At 31.7% G+C, this 19,806-nt stretch overlaps 1 pseudogene; it reads right to left on the bottom strand.

The window, feature by feature from the left end:
• Window positions 1–1,472: 1,472 nt before the first annotated feature.
• Window positions 1,473–19,806, bottom strand: part of LOC149567663 (elongation factor 2 pseudogene) — a 41,137-nt pseudogene continuing 22,803 nt past the window's right edge.

Here is a 19,806-nt window from a genome sequence, read left to right as displayed (position 1 = left end):
TTAGAAGAAAATCCAGGAATCAGTTATATTGGTAACCAAAAGGTCACGGGCAAGGAAAAATGTTAAATAGGAAACTGAACGATGGTACATGCATTGTTCTTTTGTCTGCAAGTCCGGTACATGCATTGTTCCTTTTTCTGCAAGTCAGGGTAAGGAACAGATGTTTTGATTATAAGAGGGAAAAAGGGATATTGGATGCAATGTATTTTCTAATTAGTTGGATAGCTTGATAGAATTGCAGAGATAGATAATATAATGGCTATTTCTATTATGTATTTGAACGAAAGGGAAAGTTATTCATTCCAAATCTTATGGTCTAAGTGATAATCTTTCTAATTGAAATCAATCTTATGATTATTTCTTTCTTATTCAAACACAATTTTGTTATCATGTTAAGTTAAAGAGATTATTAGTTTGTGCATTCATGTTTTGTGAATTGAGATTTTCAATCCCTCGATTTCTCTGTAATAGGGAGGATTTAGTAGCTGATCTTTCAGTCATTTCTTAGTCCTTCCTCTAAGTCTCAAAACACATTCATTTCATAGTGATGAGTGAATGTAAAAAGGCTTAATGTCTTCAGGCTAAAGACATTATCTGTATTAAATTCATTGAATATCTTTAGAAAGGAGCTGAGCCTTCGTATCAAAATGCAGAGAGTGTTTGCATATAACATTGTAAACGACTCAATTGTAAGTTATGTTTGTTCTTCTTTCTGGGCATTTAAGAGTCAATTTATTTCATTATTGTTGAAGGAAAAATCTGTTCACTAACACACACCAAATAGATTTGGTTAAAGGTCTTATGAAATTTTCAAATAAATGCAATTGGAAGATGTGAACTTATATATATCAAAATTCAACAAGTTTTTCCGACCTCCTTGTTGCCTGTGAGGTAATGGGAGGCTTTGAAAATCTCCGGCTAAAGTAAATAATAGACATACCATTTTTGTTCTTTTTTTTAGGATCACCGCAATATATTTGTTGAACAGGTCTTTTTTAACACTACTACAAGTTACCACTCTTACCCATACTTCCAACTACTCATGTCTATTTCTCATTGAATTATTTAGAGGGCTCATTCCAAAGTTACAGAACTCTCATGTTTTCCAAGCATCAAAGTAGCTGAAGAGTTAATGAAAGAAGAGGTTATGTATGGGTCATGTTTCATCTACATGCCAAACAAATGTTTCTAACAAAAGATGGATAGTCAGGCATCCAACATCACAAAAATATATTGATTTTCAATCTATAACAGCCTATCAGCTAATTAGGATAATATCCATTCACTTGAATATTAATTTGGAAATGCTTATATTCTTTAAGTTTTATTTGTAATTGAAATTGTAAGAAAATTAATAATAGTTTTATGAAATAGTTTAACTCCACCATTCATGTTTCTTGATCAAAAAATAAAAACCAGAAAGGGACTGATTGAATCATTAGAATCTTTTCCCCTTGCACCAAAAAACAACTTTACAACAAATCCTCAAACTCTAACAAGGGGGTCATTTCTCCTTCATAACCTTTCTGTTGCAAATATCAAAACAAAGCTTCTCACTTTGAGTGCCATGCTTCAATGGATCGAAGCCCATCATATCCCAGTGATCAAACACACATTGAGGGAGAGCCTAACCAAATGTTATTGCTTGGAGAGTACAAGAGAACCCAAATTACTCAATAACTGGCAAGTGTGTCGTAATGTTGTAGAGTGGAGTTCCTGACCTCTATATTTTCTCAAACACATTGACCCTCTTTTAAATCAACATACCATAAATACCTCCAAGATCCTATTCAAGAACCTCAATTTACACAAGATATACTAGTGCCAAAAGCATTGGTTTGGTAGTAAGATGAGCAACATACATAACCTTTTTGGTCATTGGTATCATCTAGCCACCTCTTCTATGAATGACATCATTATGTAAGACAACATCACAAACTTCAAAGCAAATGCTACTCATGTTCTTCTCTACAAGTGTGCATTCCTTGGGTGCCTATTAAAATGCTACAACAACTAAATCTTTAATTTCATTCAAGTACTAAATTCCCTTGCACATATCTACAACCATGTTGGGACCAGTGGTTTCAGGTCCAAAACACTAGATCTTCTTTGCCAGATCCTTGTCTAATCCAAACTCCTCAAAAAGAATTTTTCCACGAGCCTTATAATCATCTCTTGGGCCAATGCAACCTTCATCAATTGCTTCTAGAATTCCTTCTTCAAGAGGCATTTCTTTATAATAGAGCCTATTTTGTTTTTTGAAGACTTTCTTATTATAATATGAATTAACTTCTCCAATAGATTTTCTCTAAATGACACAATAGGATTAGGCATGATAATCTTAGCTCCACCCATCAAAGCTTCTTGCAAATGCTCTAAGAAAATCATAAGGTGGAGTTTTTCTGCTCTAGCAATAATATGTTCACTAGATTCCTCAATTGTGCACACTAGTGTCTTTTAGTTTTTTTTATATTAAAAAAATTGAAGCACAATGCTTAATCTATTATATTTATATTAAGAAATGACACAAAAAAAATTACTTTCATGTATTCTTTTAATTTGATCCATCTATTTTTGTATTACAGGTGAGAAGAAAAGAGCAAAGAAAATGCAGAGGAAAAAACAAATGAACACAAACAGGCAATGTTGGTAAAGCTCGTAGAAGCCAATGATTAGCTGATATAGGAAATGTTGATGAGGAGATGGATATAACACATGATGATGTTCAAATGTATTTGGCATATGATAATGTAAATATTGATAGAACACCTACTAATGTTTTGCCTAATATAACACATTATGATGAGCAACCCTATGAATGTCACAAAGAGAATCTACTTGAATTTGATGTGCTGCCTCATACTACAGTTGTTACATATATAGTTTTAGATGAAATTGGGGGATCATCCATAAATACTAATGGTGTCTCAAGAGAAGATGTTCCTAATACTATTAATAGACAAAAATTGAGCTAAACTCTATACAGATCTATAGAGAAGAAAGAGAAAGAAAGAGTATTATAAGGTAAGAAGCCATTCTTGCTTGATATATCAAGCAATTGTGAACCTTTCGGTATAATGTTGCAAGGTGGGCTACTGAGTTGGGCATAAGATATAGAGCCTATTTAGATATTTGTAAATCAAATTTTAAAGAACAAGATCCATGAAATGTGGAATTTGTTATACAAAAAATGGAAAATTCCTTTAACACTACTGGTGTAAAAATCACAAGAAAAACTACAAGAACAAGATCAACTTCTCGTGAACAATTTTAGATATAATTACATAAAAATAATCATAGAAGGAAAAGATAAGTTAGACTCCACACTATCTTTAAAGCAATGAGAGGCATTGAAATAAAGTATGTGTTATGTGGAATATATGATTAAGAGTAATAGAGGCAAGAGAGAAAGAGATAGTGTAAGGGCTGAATATACATATGGTAGAGGTGGGTTGCATGCTAAAATGGACAAAATTGAAGTAAGCGTGACTTTTTGTTAAATTTACGTTGTGATATTTATTTTAATGTTATATGAATTGAGTATTCGTTGACATTGATATTGTATTTTAGGTGGAGAATACTAATAAAGAAGAAGATGTTGAAGATGTTGAAGATGTTGTAAACTATATGATAGTACTAGATCCTATTAAATCCAACAACAATATCAAGTGGAAATTTAGTTCAAAAATAGAGATTTCATAGCCATCTATTGAACACCTAGTAAGAGCCTCTTCAAAATATGTCAACACAAGTGAAGGGATGCAACATATAATAGATTGCTCACATTGTATTACTGAGAAAGTTTCTAAATTGAGTGCCTCAATTCAGCCTATAGTTTCTACATGAGATGCGAATAGTTCTGTGGATTTGAATCAGGTAAGAGGTTCTAATTTGTCTCCAATTTGATTAAAGTGGATTCTAATATTATCTTCTTCTATATTCAACTAGATTCAATTATTATCAACCTCTACAATTTTCTATTAGTTTGATTACCATTTTTTTAATCTAATAGCCAAGTTACAACTTCTTGCATCAATTTTGCATTCTTTTTGCAATATTGAATTATGCAACTTTTTAGTTATGAAATTCAAAGGTTTGTTCTTGAGGTGTTTTTCAAGTTACAACAATTTCGAATCTTACTTCCAAACCATCACCTTAGAGGATAATTGCAAACCAATACTTCCAGCAAATTTTGAGCTTACTTCCAAAATATAATTAGTATATTTTCTATATTTACTTCCACAGTTGGTTTGGAATGATATTTAGTAGACCACCATACTTTATTCACTTTAAACTCTTACTTCCACAATCTATAATCAGTTTTGTGAAAGAATCCAGTGGTATAAATCTTTTAATGATATTATTTACACAATCCTATATCAATAATTAATTCACAACAATGGTGCTTTATTCCATAACCATATCCTTCTAGAGCTGAAAAATGTGATTATTGTGGCACAATGATCTTTAAAACATTCCAGTATAACATTGTGACTTCATAGGACACATTTCTACTAATACAAATTTAGTCATCACCATGTTAGGCCCCTCTATTTAAGCAAACATAAATTCCATCTCTCATCATGATGTATGAGTGTTGACATAGAACCTTCAATCATGGATGATAGGTTTATCCTTCCACATCCAACACTGTTTGATGGATTTAAAATATGAAGCTTTTTTTTTATTGGGCTAACATATCACTTCTTATCGCTATTAGAACATCTTGTTGATGTCTTGGTGGCTCTATATTTGTTTGACATGTTATATACATCATTAGCTTATGAAGGTGCATATAATTTTAATCCTAAAGACTCCTGATGGTTGCTATATTTTTTTGAAGTTGTCTTAGGAATCTATGCTTTAGAAATGTCTCATTTTCCTCTTGAAAGTATTTTGCAAACCTTTTACTTCTCCCACTATACTTTGAAGTGTTTCTATATCATCTACACCAATATGTCCAACTTTCTCTTCAACCTTATATGGTATATAAAGGAGTATTTGAAAATTTTCAATCTTGAGTTCAAGATCCCTTTTGAATATGTTCCTCTATTCAGTTTATAAGATCTTCAACTCCTTTTCATGCAAGATATATATATATATATATATATATATATATATATATATATAAAATATTTGTACTGTAGATTATGTTCGTATATCATAATTATAATTTTTTATCAATATTATTCTACTGCTAGCATGTTGTAGCTTGTTCATGTATGTATTATTTTTGTTTTCTTTTATCATTTAGTTCAAGTTTAAGATAATGATATGTTGCATTATTAAATTTATGGTATTAATAAATTATTTATCACATGACTTATTTAATATCACTAAATCAACTGCTAAATATGTCTAACCACCAGTTAAATATATAATTAAATCAACTTCTAAATTAACTACTAAATGTGTATCTAACCACATGATTTAATATACTAATAATTGTGTGTCTAACAACATGATTAAATCAACTATTAAATGTGTGTGTAACCACATGATTAAATCAACTACTCAATATGTTTACTAACCACACAATTGTATTGTAGATTATGTTTGTACATCATAATTATAATGTTGTATCAATATTATTCTAGTGCTAGCATGTTGTAGCTTGTTCATGTATGTATTATATTTATTTTCTTTTATCATTCAGTTCAAGCTTAAGATAATGATATATTGCATTATTAAATTTATGGTATAAATAAATTATTTATCACATGACTTATTTAATATCACTAAATCAACTGCTAAATATGTCTAACCACATAGTTAAATATATAATTAAATCAACTACTAAATTAACTAGTAAATGTGTGTGTAACCACATGATTAAATCAACTACTCAATATGTTAGTAACCACACAATTAAATCAACTAATAAATATGTGACTAACTACATAATTAAATATACTTTTAAATCAACTACAGTACTAAATATGTGATTGGCCACACGATTAAATATACCATTAAATTAATTACTAAATACATTACTAAATATATTGCTAAATATACCAATAAATCAATGATAAAAATCAGCAATCAAATAAATGATTAAAATTGTTTAGTAGTGTTATAAATGATTGGATATTAACTACTAGTAGTCATGTGACTAAGTTTAAGCACATATATACAATTTTTAGTGATTTTTTTAGTCACATATTGTTGTTTTTTTACTACTGTTGCCAAACTTGATTACCAACAACTCATTACACTTGTAAAAATTTCTAATGAATGTATTTTATACACCTATCTGACCTCTAAATCAACCCCTAAATCTAGATCTCCTCCTAAAAATTCCTCTTGTTTCACCTTGAGATATTTATGATTGTCCTCTACCTGAAAATGTACCTCTTCCTCTGAAGTTTGGTTTGCCCCTATCTCTACCTCAAATCTCTTATCTCCTCTTCAAGTTATATTTAGCCTTTAGTTCTACCTGGAAGCATTGTCCTACTATTTTTGGAGTAGTAAGGCTAAGCTCATATTGTATATTGAACCTCAATCTATTTATGCATCTTGCTATCTTTTCAACCCCATCCTCCTCATGGTTGGCTCTCATACTAAACATATAAAACTCCTCTATGTAAGATCTTACATCCATATCCTTTTGTCTTAAGTTCTAAAGCTTCTAGTATATCTAGATGGAATATTCACTAGGTAAGAATTTGGCTTTGAGTTTGGAAACTATTCTGTCACATGCACTAATTATGGACTTTCCACACTTCCTTCTTTGGAAATATGTATAATCTCGTGCCATAGTGAGGCATGACCTTGTAATTTGGTCTTGGCTATTTTCACCTTTTGTTCTTGAGTTATCTCTTCTTATATCAAAGTAGTTATGCATGCATCCTATCCAATCCAAGAGTTTTTTTACCATTTAGACTTCCTCCATACAAAGGTAATTCTACTTTCACCTTAGAACCATCTTCCTTGACAACCTTCAACATCTTGACCATCCTTTCCTCTTCAAGATCTAGCTATTTTTAGGGTTCTTCCCCTTCCTTTTGTTCATTATTTCTTCCTCTTGGTCACTTCCATCTCCTATGACTATTCCTCTTTTTTAACTTGTCTCCACAAAGGCCAGTCTAGCTTGAAGTCTCTTTGTTGATTCTTTCAATTTTTTGATCTTTCTTCTTGTTTCTCTTTCAACTCACTCACCTTCCTAGAAAATGTTATTTTAGGAGGCATATTGAAATGACATATAAAAACAGCTGATAAAATATTCTTTGACATAAACTTGGATATGATACCAATTCAATGTAGAAGAAAACATTTTCTCAAAACTTGGAAACAATATAATGCCAAATGGGCATTACTTCCCAACAAATGGTTACAAGCCTAAACTTGATTTGGGTATTCAAATTATATAATATGACACCTTGAGAAACCTTTTAATGATACATAAGACATTACCAAACCATAGATGGTCATCGAACACACAAATACACATATAACAAAGTTTTACCACATTCCCGTAGCAACAGTGACATGAAACCACATTAATAAGATAGTTTTTATAAAATAGTTTGTTTGAGGCTTCAAATCACAATATGATTTTTTTGGAAAAAGAAAAAGAAAGAAAGTTGTTCAATACATGCTAAACTACTCGCCCACTGATTTTTAGGTCCTTAGTTGAACATGCGTAGTTTTTACAAAATATTCTTTAGACTGTAGATTTGGGAAATTTAAATAAGAACATATTGGTTTTACTGAATTGGGCATAATATACTCATTTCTCAATGAAAATGAGTCAAACATGAAGAAAATGAAATTAGATTCAATCTTATTTCAATCCATATGACATGTATAATCCAATAATTCATACAAAATGGTAAAAAGCAACAAAACCTAAAGGAATAATCTTTTTCCTAGTTTGAGACACTAGTAGGACAGTCACAAATTTTAGCATGAACCCAATAGAAAAATAGTATACTTTTTTTGTCTTCAAATTTTTAGGACCGTAAAACATCTAGGAATACTTCTTATGGTCATTAAAATTAAAATTAAAATGATTTATAGTATTTTTTACAAATCTTCTACATACTACTGTTATGGTTTTCATATTCACTTTCACATGGACATTCATATAAAGAGACTTGATCTTCACACAAAAAATATTTTCTCATAGTCATATAATATATTTAAGGTCATAATTAAACTTCCTTTAGAATCCCAAACCAATACCCTTAAATATTTATCCACCTCTCACACATGTAAGCTGAAAATATTCACCATTTTGACTGATACATATAAAATATCAATCCTCTTTCATCTCAAAAACCATTGTAAATGTACTCCTCATGCCTTGCACCTGTGGAAAATTTTTAAACACATAAAAATAGACTAATATAAAATATTTAGGCATTTTTTCCTGATCCAAATGAAGGGTTTACATTATACAAGCTCATAGGTTGCCCTAGGTATGGTTTTTAACCCTTCAATAGAAAAACTATGATATCTTAGTCAAAACTAAATGAAATAAATTAAAACCAACACAAAAATAAAGTATATTTAAAGTAATATAAACTCAATCACTATGAAATCACATGGATCAAGAAAAATTAATAAAATTGAGTTACTTTTATACAATTTTCACTCGTAAAAAGTAGAAAACTAGAGAAATTTTATTGCAAAACTCACTTCAAATCTTCAATCATCCCTAAAAATGAAGTCGAAAAGGATTATTTAAGTTAATAATGATGTAATATAATTGATCTATGTTCATGAGGTAAATTTTCCTCTTCTTTTTCATTTTGTTTCATTCTTTTTGCGAAACTATTAATTTTTACAACTTTGCCAATTTGAGCAACCTTTGCATTTTAAAGCCTAAAGACTTGAAACTTTGGAATTTTTTTTTAGTAAATTATCCAAAATGATTTTAAATGGTCTAAAATGGCCTCAAAAAATATTATTTAACTAAAACTAAATAAAATTTCTCAAAAATCACTTTTTGCCTATATGAGGCCAATTAACATGTATAGCCCTACACCAGTTAGTTAGAGGGGTTGAAGATTTTACAATGAAAAAAGATCTCACATATAACGTATTAGATGAATAAACAACTTTATATATTACTATTACCTAATATAAACTAAATAAAAATTAAAAAGACCTTGTGGTATTATTTTTAAAACATCTCACAAAAATACATAATCTACAAAAACTTTTATCACTAGCACAAATATGATTTTAACCCTCAATTACAATTCACTTTTCTATTTACGACTCTGGTTCTTTGAAAGTGATTTTTACTCCTTTTACTAGTCATCAACATGATCTAGAGTTATACTAAAGATACCATTACAAGGCCTTCTCAAACTATCCTCTTCGGTATGATCAATGCTTAGACCATGAGTTATATCCTTGTTTGTGTCTTTGACCTCTTGTTGCTACAAAGATCTTGTGGGTTTTGATTATAGATTTGTTGGAGTGTTAATTTTTCCCTTCATATCATTAAAATTTTTGTATGTTTTTGTTGGTATCTCTAACTATGATTTTCTATTAGTGTCAAACACTTAGTCATTTACAAGGCAGAGTCAAAAGCTTATCATTGCAACCAAGCTACTCTATATAGGTTGATTCAAGTACATAATAAAGTATGTACCAATATCTATAGGACCCGAGTAAGTTTATGGTCATTGAGTATTTTCTATAGGAGTCAAGATCAATAGTGACCAAGAAATTTTCAAGCATACAAGTGTCAAATTACGTAATATGTACTGAGCACAATAGAGATAGAGCAACAACAATGTCAAGCATCAGAAAATAGTAAAGGCCAAGAAATGCAGAGTTTACATAAAAATCAGGAATGGAATAGATTTTAAGGTAAAACATTTTTCAAGTTGACTTGAAAAGAACATTTAATATGTACAAAGGTTGTTACAAAACATTTAATGAATGTAGAGAGTTTTATGCATTAAAGACATGGATCATAGATCTCTATGTTGTGTGATCAATGATTCAAATAAAGAGGCAAAATATGAAAGCATCTCAAAAACTATTTATGAAACTCTTTAAATAGAGAAGATCTTAACCTAAATCAAAGAGGATATTAGAGAGATGAGAAGGGAAGTGTGTGTATGCAAACAAGGATTATTATGTGATTGAATTAAGATCAGAAGTCAATGAAGGGTTATGTTATCACTTAATAGAGAAAGTGAACTAATCAAAGCAGTGAAGAGGGAAAGAGAAGTTTATCAAATTAGAGAAGAGGATCAATTAACAAGGAGAAGACTCAAAATATTCTTACAGAGCACACTGAGAGTCAAGTACTAAATCAGTTCTACACAATTGGAATCAAGGTAAATTTCTTAATAGAGCGGTCTTAACAAATCTTTGTAAATATCCTAACAGAAACTTTACTTTGTTGTAAGTGTTAAATCCTCTAACAAGGTGAGACCTAGCAGTCTCTTAAGCTTTTAACATGGCAGAACCCTCATGGGTGGATTTTGCATTATGATCAAACATTATAACCATAACATATTAACTTTATTACTGTAGTAGTGAAGATTCGTGGATTTCATCCCCACCCCAATTTTACCTTCACCTTGAGGGGTTTTTAGGTAACAACTATTGTGTTATATGTTTATTTTCATGCATGTAATAGATTGGATTTACATGTTACAATAGATTTACATTATAAGTTTTACATGCACAAGTTTACTAATAGATGTGAATGAATTGGTGAAAAGTTTAAAGTGTTTAAGATTCTGATTCAACCCCCTCTTAGTATCGTGTTTATCCTATTTATAACTCCACCAATCAACAATTGGTATCATACCATTTGTTCTTTGAGATAAACTTAATCACTTAGAGATTAGATCTTGGAGATGGAGGCTTTTAAACTAGACAAGGTTATTGACAATTAGATGATTGACATCCAACTCATACTATAGAAACTTGAGAAAGCAAGACAAGATCTGAAGGATTCCCTAAAAATGGGAAAGGAAATGACCATCTTGATAAAATAAAAAAATCCTATGAGGAAGTTGAGACTGGAGGACTGTTTGAATTAGTAAATCCAAATGAAAAAGCATCTGTAGAACTACTTGAAAAGAACAAACTCCTAAATTAAGAAATAAGAGGATTGAAAAGAGAACATGCAATCAAGTTTGTAAGACTATGTGAAGTGATTGAACAAAACAAAAAAGTTGAAGAGGATAGGATTATGGTCGAAGAAGATCAAAGGGCAATGGCTACCTAACTTAAAGAAAGGATATCAGATGTGTAGAAGCTCACAAACACTCAACTAGACATGATGAAACAACTAATGCTTGCAAATCAGGAAATGAATCACAAGGATGTGGAAATTGAAAATCTCAAATCACAGAAGGTCATACTGAAGAATGAACTAAAAACTGAGAAAAAATCTATGGAGAGATTCAACAAACCAAAAGAGTTAATGAAGTACTTTTAAAACTTAAGAATTTATCAAGTTGTTCTAATGTGTTAGGACATTCATGCACTAACCAAGGAGAATCATCCAGGAATAGAGAGCTGAAAAATGCAAAGTCAAAGGACAAACCGACATGCTATCACTATGGAAAACTTGGTCATATTGCAAACATTTGTCAAAGTAAACATAGTATGCAAAATTCTAAACCTAAGTTTATTGGTTACTATTTTTACTACAAGAAACAAGGACATCAAATACATAAGTGTAAGTCGAGAATGAGGAATGCATCTATCACACCTAGATTTGAAGGATATTGCTATAACTGTCAAAAGTATGGGCATAGAGAATATGAATGCAGATCATAGACAAAACCTTACTAGACAAGTTAGAGGAAGAATTATGCACCTAACAATGCATGCTTCAAATGTCACAAGTTTGGACATCTAAGCAAGAATTGTAGAACTCAAGTACAATCAGCATAACAAACAAAAGACAAAGGCAAAGGCAAAGTAGATATTTAGCAAGTTAGGAAAGAAATGAATCAAAAATGGAAAAAGAGGGCAAAAGATGGAAATAATGGAGCCAATTGAGCTGAGTTCACCCAATCTAATGGGGAAGGTGATCATGTCATCTCAAACTAAGCAAGAAAGGTTTGTATGGAACTCTATACTTAATTGATAAATTATACATCAGTTCCTTACATATAATGTACCAAAATTTCATATTTGCATATGTAAAAATGCATAAGAACAAATATGTGAAAGTTTTGTTGAGTGTCAGTAAAATTGTCTAAGTTGATCAAGCATTGCAACATAGACCGAGCACTTCAAAAGAGGAATGGTAGAGACTGAATAAAATGATAGAGACAAAGTGATATGGAAGAGATTGAGCTATAAAGCAAAGACCTAGTTAAAAGACAATCGGTCGAGACAACTGCCTTCCACTTACCTAAGTACACGACATTAATGAAAACCCTAAATCAATCAAAATAAGGTATATATCAAATTTTGAAGACTTTATCACATACCTTTCATACATATTATCAAGAGCACGAAGCGATTTGGTGCTTTGCCGATTAAGCGACTAGCAAAAGATCTCAAGAACGATTTGGATGAGAAGCTTGAATGAGTGAAGACTTGAACTATGGTGAGTAATCTAGAGAAGAAAAAAATTCAAACCCTAACAATGAACCCAATGGATGCATCATCAACTGCTGGAATGAGTCAAGAGGTTAGAAGAATCCAACTGGTGAAGAATGACATTTTTCCTCCACCAAAGTTTCATGCTATTCCAAAAATTGTGATGAAAGGAGACTCAATGGGTGCATTATCCTCGATACCACCTAAAGTTATTATGATCCATGATGTTATAAAGTAATACATGTGTAAGATTGGAGAAGTAGGATACTATGAGATCAAAGAATCTTATGAAAAGTTGTGCAATGGAGGAATCTTGAAGGACGAATTCAAAGTTGTTGAGAGGAAAGGGTTAACTCATGCCTTGGAATTCCCAAGGAATTTCAAGATAGAATGGATTAAAGTTGTTTTGAGTAGAATCCATGACATGAAATACTAGTTACAGAATGGACCTGTGGAGGTCACAAAGAAAATAATTCATAAGGTTATAGGCTATCCAACCCTAGAGAAGAAGAAAACCATGTGATGCCTAAGTCATGAGGAAATTGAGGCAACATAGGAGTCGAGTGGAATAGATTTGGTGTGTCCATCACAAACATTTTTGATGCACTAATCGAGTTTGTAGTGAGATTCATTTCTCACAAATTCTATCAATCAACTAGATTGAACAGTTTGTCATGTATGGTTGTGGATCAAGCATGGAAGATAGTGATGAAAGATCATGAATATGATCTTGTCGAGTTGTAGAAACTACAACTTGTAGAGAATTTGTCATCTATAAGAAAAGACAAAAATTCAATATGTAAGTTTGGATCACTCATTGTATGCATTTTCTTTTATATCTAGAAGTATGTTCTTGGTATTGGTGATTTTGTGTGGGAGCAAGACAAACTAGTGACAAGACAAAGTACATTACTCAATTAGGATAATTTTTTGAGAATGTAATGGATGCTTATTTTGATGAATTTAAGAAAAGAATGAAAATAAGGATGAGGATACTTGAAGAATTGGTCACAAGGTATTACAGTGACATGTTTTCTTGTAGATACAGACAACACTTTTGAACAAGCAGTAAAGCCAAGGAACGCTTGGTTACAAAGTTTTGATTATGAAATAGATAGTGATGTAGCAAGTGCAAACATTGAAGCACTATTGAATGACGAGATAGATACTAATTCTGAATCTTTTGGTAAATATGAAGAAGCTAAAGCAAGAATTACTATAAATATCAAGATAGCTTCTAAGGAGAAGAAAAGAAAGAGAAATATTGAAGACCTAGAAGCAAAACTGGTCATCCTATGCAAGGGAAATGAACCATTACAATTGACACAAGGTCTTGGAGAAGATGAGAAAAAGATAGTGGTGATGAGGAAGATGAAAAATGAGACAAGGGAAAAGACCTAGTTTTTGTCACTCCACCAAGAAAGAAGGCTCAAGGAACCAAGAAGAAGCCAATAGTACACCTCTCTCCCCTCCACCACCAAATAAGCCAAGGACTAGGGTAGTTTCTAGTGCCAAGTAGACTATAAAGAGAGTAGCAGAGACTACAGAGCCCAATACCCCTAAAACCAAAAGAAGGAGATTGGTTAGAGGACCACCTAAAGGGCTATCAAATCTATTGAAGAGGTATGTGTAGACATAAGAAGCTTCCCAAGATTATCTAGTTTCATATTTGTAAAGTATGATACACTGGATAATGATGATAGAAACAAAATTGAGGAGGCTATAGTAAACATGATTAAAAATTACAAGCTAACCCCTAATGAAATCAAGAAGAAGATACCCAAGTATCTAGATGATAGATTGAAGAGAAGATGGTAGTAGGAAGATGAAGAAGAGAAAAAGACAAGAATTGACATATTATTCAGAGTCATGCCTTATCTATCCCAAGAGCAATAGGGCACACTTTTGTTTAAGTATAAGAGCAAATTTGTTCTTGAATACAAAATGTTTTTGATCTTATCAAATAAAGAGGAAGTTGTAGAATAGCAAGATAGGTTTCTTTGGAAAAACATTTTTGGATTATCAACTAAGGGATTAAAGACAAAGAAAGAAACTATAAACATCGAAGATGATTACAACAATGGAGAAAGTTTAGGTGTATTGAGTCCACAAGGCAACATGTCACCAGTACAAGTTGACACCCTTGACATTCTAGAGGTCAAGTAGTCAAGGTTAACAGGTACAAAGGAAAAAGCTAAAGAGAAATAAACACATGTAGATAGTAAGATTGTTTCAACACCTCATATTGAAGAAAATAAAGAATCAAGTAAAGATGGATTGAGTGCAACTATTGTTGTCTCAAGCATAGATGCACAAGTACAATTGAATGGTGAAACTCCTTCACCAACTCCTAAAGCAGTGTTGAGCAACAACACTCCTTCATCAAGTAAGAGGAGATCAATAAAAGATACTTCATTAGATATTGAAGTTAGTCTGGATGAAATAATTGAGATGCCACATTAGACCTAGAAAATCTCACCTTGGAGCAAACAATTTTGCTACAAGAAGTTTTGGCAAAGAAGAAGAGACAAGAAGTGCTAAAGAGAGATTTGAAGCAAATGCAGGTACTCTATGATGTGAAAAATATTTGTGTTGATGCTTTTGACATTCAAAATTTTGATGAGCAAGCTCCAATTATTACCCAACTTGTAAATATAGACAATCAATTCAATGTTGGTAGTATGGATTCAAATGAGAAACTGATGGATTGGGCTACAAGAAGATTCGAAAATAAGGTTGTGGAGAAAGTTTCCATAACCATTTTTTAGCAGAAAGTGCAATTGCAAGAGCGAGTGTAAGTTATGATAGAACTAATATAGAAGGTCCAACATGTGTACATCATTATATAAGATGTGCCAAGATTCACAAATGATATTTAGGCTTAAATAAATTAGATTCAAGATGAGACGAAGAGATCCAACAACATTATTTCAGAGTCAGTAGGATCAAGCATCGATCATTACCATAATTTACTCAATGCTCAAGGCACATTGGCTAGGATTGAGATAGCTAACAACAGTATGAGATCCAAATTAATCTCTATTCAAGCAATGATGATACCTCATTTGGAGGTCATGTAGAGAGAGCTGAAATCAACCTAGGATCTTATCATAGAAGATCATAATATTTCAATGGCTAACAACTTAATCAATTTAGCTGCAAGATTACAATTGTATATTCATATTTTGGAGGTAGCAATAACCACATAGGACCTTGCATTTTCCATGATCACTAGAGTTTATAAGGAATTCATTGATAAACATAGTTTTCTACCACCTATTCAACTCCAACAACAGTGACATAAGTGTTCAAAAACAAGGGGGAAATAGTTTGAATAAAATAAAAGGGAAAATAGACTTGAATAAGGGGTAAATGAACTTGTTATTCATTTTTACATTGTTTATTCATTATTCATTGGCATAAGTAATAAGACTTAGGGGGAGTGCTCATTATTAGATTGCATTTGTAAAGATGTATATATGAAAAAGTGGTTTTTCCACTAATGTCAAAGGGGGAGATTGTTGGTATCTCTAACTATTGTTGTCTATTAGTGTCAAACACTTTTTAATTTACAAGTCAAAGTCAAATAGTTTTTACTATGACCAAGCTACTCTATATAGGTTGAGTCATGTCCATAAGAAAGTATGTATCAAGCTCTATAAGAGTCGAGTAACTTTATGGTCACTAAGTATTTTCTATATGAGCCAAGCTCAATGAGGACTGACAAAGTTTCAAGCATACAAGTGTCAAATTACATCATATGTGTCAAGCACACTACATATAGAGCAACAACAATGTCGAGCATTAGAAAATAGTAAAGGCCAAGCAATGCAAAGTTTACATAAAAGTTAGGAATGGAACATATTTTGAGGTAAAACATTTTTCAAGCTAACTTGGAAAGAACATTTAATACATGCAGAGGTTGTTACATAACTTTTAATGAATGTAGAGAGTTTTATGTGTTAAAGACATGGATAACAGATCTCTATGTTGTAGGATCAATGATTTAAATGAAGATGAAAAATATGGAAGCACTTGGAAAACTCTTTACAAACCTCTTTAAATAGAGAAGATCGTAACCTAGATTAGAGAGGAGATTAGAGAGATGAGAAGAGAAGTGTGTGTATGTGAATGAGGATTATTATGTGATTGAAATCATATAAGAACTCAGTGAAGGGCTTTGTTATCACTTAACAGAGCAAGTGACCTAATCAAAATAATGAAGAGGGAAAGATAAGTTTATCAAAGTAGAGGAGAGGATCAGTTAGCAAGGAGAAGACTCAAAATCTTCTTACAGAGCATACTGAGAGTTAGGTACTTAATCAATTCTAGTCAACTAGAATCGGGATAAATCTCTTAATAGAGTGGTCTTAATAGATCTTTGTAAATCTCCTAACAAAGTCCTTACTTTACTATTAGTGTTAAATCCCTTGACAAGGTGAGACCTAGTAGTCTCTTAATCTTTTAACAGGGCAAACCCCTCATAAGGTAGATCACTTTTGACATCAAATTTACCTTTTCTTTTGTACTTTGGAATGTAACACTTGCTTTCAAATACTTTAAAATATTTGACATAGGGTGAGTATCCATACTATAATTCAAAAGGTGTGAAATTTGTACATTTCTTGACTTGTACTCAGTTCAAGGTATAGACAGTTGTACTAATAGCTTCTCTACAGTATTTCAAAGCAATATTCTTCTCCATCATTAGTGTTCTTGCACATTCCATCATAGATTTGTTTCTCCTTTCAACTGTCCCATTTTGTGGAGGCATCCTTAGTGAAAAAATTTATCTTTTGATTCCTCTATCATTGTAGAAATTGTTGAATTCATTTGATGTAAACTCTCCACCTCTGTTAGATCTTAGACATTTTAAGATTTTACTAGTTTCCTTTTCAACTCTTGCCAGATACCACTTAAACATTTGAAAAGCATCGAATTTCTCTCTCAAAAACATCACTGTCATCATTCTAGAGTAATCATCAATAAATAGAATGAAATACTTCTCATCTTTGTAGCTTTGCACATCAATTGGTCCATATAGATCAATATGAACTAATTCCATAATTTCATTTGAAGTATGAGTCTTACTCTTAAAACTAGACTTTTTCATCTTGCTTAGCTGAAATAGTTTGCAAATCACATTATTAGGTTTCTTCAATTTTTTCAAACCTCTAACTCTATTCATCTTACTGATACCAACCAAGTTTTCAAGATTTACATGACATAACTTTTTTTTCTATAGCCACATATCATCAAATTGTACAACAAGACAAGTTGCTTCAGTCTTGTCAAGATAAAATGGATTACCTATTGTCCAATCACCACTTCCAATAAGTTCTCCATCAACATCGTAGATCTTAGCCTTCTTGTGTTTAAATTCAACTTTGCATCCTGAACTATTCAATTGTGACACACCCAATAAATTATAGTTAATTCCTTCCACATAGTAAGCATTTTCACACATGATCTTGTCTGTCAATCTTATTAATCCTTTACCTTTTATTAGATAGGTTGCATCATCACCAAATCTAACACTATTTCCATTATAATGCTCAAGGGTTTTGAACTTACTGTTGTCACTAGTCATGTGATGAGAACATCCACTATCAATGATCCATCTGTCACTTTTGGTCACATGAGATACTAATGTAGTTACCTCATCTTCATCAGAATCATCTTTCATAGCAACATAGACAACTTCTTCATCATTCTTCTTCAGCAATGTAACAAGCTTTCTTTATCTTATTTTTATAGCCTTTGTTACTCTCATCTTTTCTACTTCTATATTTGCCTTCATTTTTGTTGTTTGTCTTCTCAGGACATCTTCTACAATATGACCAACTTCATTACAATTAAAACATATGATTGGTAACTTATTATTTTGCCTCTATGAGATCTCCTAGCCAACAGTGCTTCAAGTTCTTCTAGATATTCATCATCTATTTCACTATCACTAGCAACATGTTTGACCTTTTTCTTTCTCTTATCTTTAGGTTCTTTGAGTGTTAGTTTAGCTTTGAATGAAGAGTCAATATTCTCATATTTGAAATTATTAAAATTTGAAAGTTCAAAATTGGCAAGGCTACCAAGTAGTCCTTTACGGGCCAGATCACTACCAGGAATACACCTCAGTTCTTGTATAGCAGAGACTCTAATAGCATAGATAGGAAACAATGTTCTTAATACTTTACTGATCATATTTTCATCTTCAATCTTTCCATTTGATCCTCTAATTGCATTTACAACATATTTGATTCTTCCACAATACTGAACTATAGTCTCACCTTCTTGCATTTTCATATCATTAAATTTTCCTCTTAAATTTTTTGCCTTGGCTCTTAACACATTCTTATCTCCTCCATAGAATTTATGTAGAGAATCCCACATTTCTTTAGCATTAGTACATGCTTTGACATCATCAAACTCTGAGTAGCTTAGGGAAGATGCAATCTCCAACATTGTTTTATTGTGTTCTTTCTTTTGTTTCAATTTTTGGACAGTAGGGGCTCCAATTACTTCCACATATTCAATGGTCGCAGTTGATAATGAAAAATCTCCAAGTCTACCTAGATGTAGCTTCATCAAACTTTTCCATGCAGGAAAGTTTTCTGTGTTTAGCTTGGGTACCTCCTTTCTGTACATTTTGATCTTTAGCTTCAAGTACCTTCAAATTGTTTCCTCACAAGCACCAAGAACTGTGATACCAATTGTTGGAATAATTTAGAATAATTGAGAGGGGGCGCGTAAATTAGTTATCCAAGGTCCAAATGTACAAATAAAACTTTTTGGTACCTAGCAAATATATGCATGCATTGATTAGATCATCCAATATCTTCATACCTCTATATATTGTTGTCCTAGGTCATATGAACTTTGCAAAAATGTAAACATGAAACATCACAAATTAAATCACACAATTTGACATGAGGTTTAGACATGAAAACCAAATTTGGGAAAAACCACCAGTAACATGCTATCAATTTTCACTCTTCTGAAGTGAGCTATGTGAGGAGCTGACTATGTTAAAGGTTTCAATACACACTGTAAGATGTGACCTTGATTAAAGGATTTCAATCACCCTATTAAAAGTGAGCCTTGTTAGAGGACTTTAGAGCATTACATTAGAATGTCACCTTGTTAAAGGATTTACTCATGATTTTTAGGTCAACCTTAATCCAAAAGATTTATCCAGAGTGATACAATTGATAGAGTGTAACAATAGGACTTCATCTAATAACAAAATAACTCACTTGCAAATTTTAGATCTTT

The sequence above is a fragment of the Cupressus sempervirens genome, chromosome 3 (genome assembly GCF_028749045.1).
Source record: "Cupressus sempervirens isolate cs-2001-9-10 chromosome 3, ASM2874904v1, whole genome shotgun sequence".
Classification (NCBI taxonomy): Eukaryota; Viridiplantae; Streptophyta; class Pinopsida; order Cupressales; family Cupressaceae; genus Cupressus; species Cupressus sempervirens.
Note: the sequence above shows the minus strand (reverse complement) of the source record. Positions and strands in the feature narration are given on the sequence as shown.